The sequence below is a fragment of the Elephantulus edwardii genome, unplaced genomic scaffold (assembly GCF_000299155.1).
Source record: "Elephantulus edwardii isolate Elephantulus edwardi_28Jun2011 unplaced genomic scaffold, EleEdw1.0 scaffold00357, whole genome shotgun sequence".
Classification (NCBI taxonomy): domain Eukaryota; kingdom Metazoa; phylum Chordata; class Mammalia; order Macroscelidea; family Macroscelididae; genus Elephantulus; species Elephantulus edwardii.
The window spans coordinates 904,589-909,995 of NW_006400107.1; the positions used below are offsets into that span (position 1 = coordinate 904,589).

Below are 5,407 nucleotides of genomic sequence, written 5' to 3' on the forward strand. Positions count from 1 at the left end.
CATGAAATTCTTCTGTGTCTTCCAATTCCTTTCGATACAGTGACTCAGTATATTCCTTCCATCTTCTTTTAATACTTCCGGGATTCAAACCTCGAGTTGCTATAATCAAGGAGGCTTTCAGCAGAACGTTAAATGATCCCGGAATCGTGATCTGATGTTCCTAAAATCACTATGAGTCATTGTAAACTTGATGGTACTTAGCAGCAACAAAGTTAGGTGTCCTCAAAAGTAAACTTCATACACTCCCAAGTTGGATAGAGGAAAAGTCAGAAAGAAACTGTTTGGTGTAGGTTACTTCAAAATTAATGCCCAATTCTGATAGTGGCTGGTAGCTCAGAGTTTGAACACCAGAACCTTCCACCAGGACCGATGGTCTAGCAGACATTAGCTTGTTCTTCTCCAGACACTGTGCCACTGGAGCACAACCTAGCCATGGTTACAAAAGAAAAGTCTTTACTGCAAGAACAAAGCCTGAGTCATTTCAGTCTTGTCAGAACTATATTATACAGGGAAACCTGGTAAAGCCAGAGTTCGGTAAGACTGCTTTGGTTGTCTGGGTCTCCCCAAAAGTACTTTTTTGTTAGAATCCACTTTTGCTACTTTTCTGTCTTGCTATTAAAAATAAACTCATTAAAACAACTATGAGATATCATCTCATCGCAAACAGAATGGCAAAATTTAACAGAACAGCAAGCAACAAATGCTGGTGAGGTTGTGGACAAACTGGAACCCTTATATTCACTGTTGATGGGAGTGTAAAATGGTGCAACCGCTGTGGAAGGCAGTATCGTGCTTTCTCAAAAAGTTGCAAATAACCTACAACCAGGAGAAGATAAAGTAGATGAATGGGATCTTCTAAGAATCCAATCCCTATGCACATCCAAAAACTTCTCCAACAGGGTAAAAAGGGAAGCCACAGACTGGGAAAAAGTATTTGGTAATACCATATCAGATAAGGGACTTATATCCAGAATTTATAAAATACTTGAGCACCACAACAAGATAAAGGTAAATAAACCAATAGAAAAATGGGGCAGGTCATGAACAGACACTTCACCGAAGATGACATTCAAATGGCTAGCAAGCACATGAAGAAATGTTCAAAATCCCTAGCTGTAAGGGAGATGCAAATTAAAACAGCTATGAGATATCTCACTCTAGTCAGAATAGCAAAATTTAACAGAACAGCTAGCAACAAATGCTGGCGAGGTTGTGGAGAAACTGGAACCCTTATTCACTGTTGGTGGGAGTGTAAAATGGTGCAACCACTGTGGAAGGCAGTATGGCACTTTCTCAAAAAGCTGCAAATAGAGATACCATTTGACCCAGCAATTCCACTACTGGGAATATACCCTGAAGAGACCATAACTGACATTCAAGCAGATATATGCACACCCATGTTTATTGCAGCTTTGTTCACAATAGCAAGGAGTTGGAAACAACCTAAGTGCCCATCACCAAACGAATGGATAGAGAAGCTGTGGTATATTCACACAATGGAATACTACGCTGCATTGAAAAACAAGGAACTCATGCAATATTATTCAAAACGGGTCACTCTGGAGGACATTATACTGAGTGAAGTACCTCAGTCACAAAAGGACAAATACTGCATGGCACCACTGTTGTAAAACAGGACTGCCCTTGGGGTTGGGGAGAGACTGAGAAAGGTGGGTTCAATAATGTATGCTGCACTGAAACAGATGAGGGAGAAAACTGTTTAAAAGGGATACGAGATTAGGTATTTTTGTCATGACAGGAGTCTAGAGCAATGGCTACATGGTGGAGTGGACCTGGGGGAGGGTATGTAAAACAACGAAAGAATTTTTCTTTTACTTTTCAAAGAGGGTGGTGTACTAGGGGGTGGGGAGGGTTGGGAGGGGAGAAAAGTGCAACAATGAATGAATGGAAATCCAAAGTCTCTGTAAATTTTTACTGAAATTAATAATAAATTTAAATCAAACAAACAACCCCAAAAAAAACCCCAAACTCATTGCTGTCAAATCAATGCAAACTCAGGGCTCCCCTCGACTGGGTTTCCAAGGCTGTCAGTCTTTACAGGAGAAGATAGATTCATCTTTTTGCCAAAAGTTACCTGGTAGATAATGTAATATGTCATCACTATAATAATATAATGAGTCCTTCACATTATGCACTACAGCTACATGACTTCTTTTATTCTCTCACTACAAATTCAACTCAACAGACTGCCTTTGTATTGGAACCAACTTCTAGCTGACCTTTCAGCAGGTTTCCAAGGCTGTGAATTTCCCAGGAAGACACTTCTCAACTTTCTCCTCAGGAGAAAGGATTTGAGCCAGCAGAGAGGTGCTACGGATGAGTTAGCAACACAACTCCCTATAGATTAGCCAGAACTGCTCCGTTTTCACTATACTAATGTAAAGTGTTTGAGGTTTCTACCTATACAGGTTTTAGCTTTAACAGGCTTTCCTGTAACATTAAAGTGTAGTAAGCCCAGCAATGAGCACAATTAAGTGCTCTGGAAACCTCATTCTTCTCAATGTCAGCCACAACTTGTGATTCACACAAATTCCTTCACATAGTCAATAAAGCACAAATAGACATTCTTCTGATCTTCCTTATTTTCAGCCAGGATTCATCTGACATCAGCAATGATATCCCCGGTGTCATGACCTCTTCTAAATCCTGCTTGAACTTCTGGCAGTTCCCTATCTATGTAATATTCTACCCTTTTTGGAATGTTCTTCAGTAGTATTTTGTTGCATGTGATATAAATGATATTGTTCGATAGTTTTCACACTCATTTGGATCACCTTTCTTGGGAATGGGATTAGTTACGGACCTCTTCCAATTCATTGACCAGATAGCTGTCCTCCAAATTTCCTGATAAACAACCAAGGCTGCATCCGTTAACTAAAACAAGTCAATTGCTATCTCATCCATTCCTGGGGTCTTAGTTTTTTGCCAGTGCCTTCAATGCAGCTTCTCCTTCTTCCCTTGCCATTGGCTCCTGTTCATATGGTACTTCTTAAAATTTTTCAGTGTTGATTGTTTCTTTCTGGTAGTGATGCTGTGCATTCCCTCCAACTTCTTTTGATACTTTCTGGGTCACTCAATATATTGCCCATAGTATCTTTCATTATTACTACATGAGGCTTAAATTTACTTTTCCATTCTCTCAGCTTGAGAAATTAAGAGCCTTATTCCTTTTTTTTCTCTCCAATTTCAGCTCTCTGCACATTCCATTATAATACTTTGCTTTCTCCTCCCGAGCTTCCCTTTGAAATTTTCTGTTCAGCTCTTATACTTCAACAAGTTTTTCCTTTGTTTTGGTTTCTTGACGCTCCAGTGCAATTTTTAGTCTCTTCCAACATACATTTAATTTTTTTTTTTACTCCACTGTTTTTGTAATGATCTTTTGCTTCCACAAATCATCTGATCTTCAATCGTTGGTGTTCAATGCCTCAAACCTATACCTAAGATGATTTTGAAATTCAGATAGAATTGACTGAAGATTATATTTTGGTTCCTGTGGACTTATTTTCATTTTCTTCAACCTCAAATTGAGAAGGAAGTGTGGCAGGGTTGTATTCTTCTCTATACCTATTCAATCTGTGTGCTGAGCATACAGACTTTGTGGCATCAGGATTGGAGGGAGACTCATTAATAATCTGTGTTATGCAGATGACACAACCTTGCTTGCTGAAAGTGAAGAGTACTTGAAGAACGTGGTGCAGAAGATCAAGGAATGCAGTTTTCAGTATGATTTACATCTTAATGTCAAGTAAACAAAAATTCTTGACACTGGACCAATAGGCAACATCATATGACAGGTTGAGAGGAGAATGAAACTTTTTTTAAAAAAACATGAATCTCACCAACTGTAGTAACTTTCTCTGTTCTTTTGGAGATGAGCAGTAGCCTCTTTGCCCCTGCTGTGCCCTCTGGCTGCAGTTGGGAGTTGGCTGTGCCCTCTGGCTGTGGTTGGGAGTTGGCTGTGCCCTCTGGCTCTGGCTGGGAGTTGGCTGTGCCCTCTGGCTCTGGCTGGGAGTTGGCTGTGCCCTCTGGCTGAGGCTGGGAGTTGGCTCTGCCCTTGGAGATCTGCTGCACCCCCAGGGCCTTCTCCAGCTTAATTTCCTCTAGCGTTTTAACATGCACCTCTTACAGTGACTTTGTTTTCCTTGCAGGCTTTCCTGACTGTCCTTTGCTGGCAACAACAGGTGGCAAAACCACTGGCTTTTTCATTTCAGCATCAGTCTTTAACTTGATCCAAGTCATAGCCTTTTTCCTTTTTTGCCTCTCTGCTTCCTGCTGCCGATGTTTCTTCTCAGCCAGCACCTCAGAGTAGGTTTTGATTCGGATCTTGGAGAGATTTCTTGCTGCAGATGATGCAGAATCAACAGTTTTTGAAGGCCTGTCTTTCTTGGGTTTAGCTTGTAGTTCGCCACACTTTTGATTGGCTCTTTCAAGAATAATTTCTTCTAGTGTCTTCACATGAATCTCACCAACTGTAGTAACTTTCTCTTTTTTTTTGTTTCTTGCCAGAGCTGGTTTCTGGTGCATCAACCTTCTTGACTAGTCTCTGTGCAAGTCTGTGCTTTAGCGGAGGATCATTGTCACCACCTCTTAAAAATTTTCGTTTCCTTAGTCTCTCAGGAATGTTCAGTTTAACCAATAGGTGTTCTTCTCCTTGTTTGGAGGACAGTGTTACTGTCCTCGCCACAGTTTGGACATTCTCTTTTTCTGGATCGGGAACAGGTTGGGATTGCAGTAAAGGGCTGGAAACTCCCGAAGTACCTTCACTCACAGGTAAAAATTGGCGGTCGACATAACGTCCTCTCTTGCGATGGGAAAAGCGGTTCTGTTTTTGACAGCCCAACGGCTGATTCTTCCAGTAACAAAGAATCTCACTGTGTTTTTTATCAATCTCCATGTGATGGAACCTGCACACCTGCCGAAAGCACCTCCCTTCTTGCCATAAGGTACAAACAGTTTCATTTCCTAGCACAGCTTCACAGTGATGGAATGGGCAGCTGTCACCTTTGTTACATGTAGAATAGAAAAAAAAAGATGTTACATGTAGAATAGAAAAAAAGATGGCAATCTTCTCGTTGATTAGGCATGTTGAGTAGATTCTTAGATGAGAACTGGCTTTCTGAAGACAAGCAACTACTTCTTCAAGGGGAGGACCAGCTCAAGTCTTCTGAAACAGGTTTAATCTTCAAGACGAACACTCACAGAAAGTGTCTTTAAAATGTAATACCTCCAGAATCCAAGTGATTAACTCAGAACCTGCCAAACTGGAGACACACTCAGGGCCCTACAGACGTTTAAATACAAAGGTCAGCACACCACGTCTTAATAGACTTTAAAGAAGAGGCTCCAAGCCAATAATTGATTGTGAACAGTGGCCTCCAGCCCACAG

General features: G+C 41.0%; 1 pseudogene; it reads right to left on the minus strand.

Moving 5' to 3' along the window:
- Positions 1–235: 235 nt before the first annotated feature.
- LOC102865105 lies at positions 236–4,545 on the minus strand (annotated as a pseudogene).
- Between the last annotated feature and the right edge of the window lie 862 nt (positions 4,546–5,407).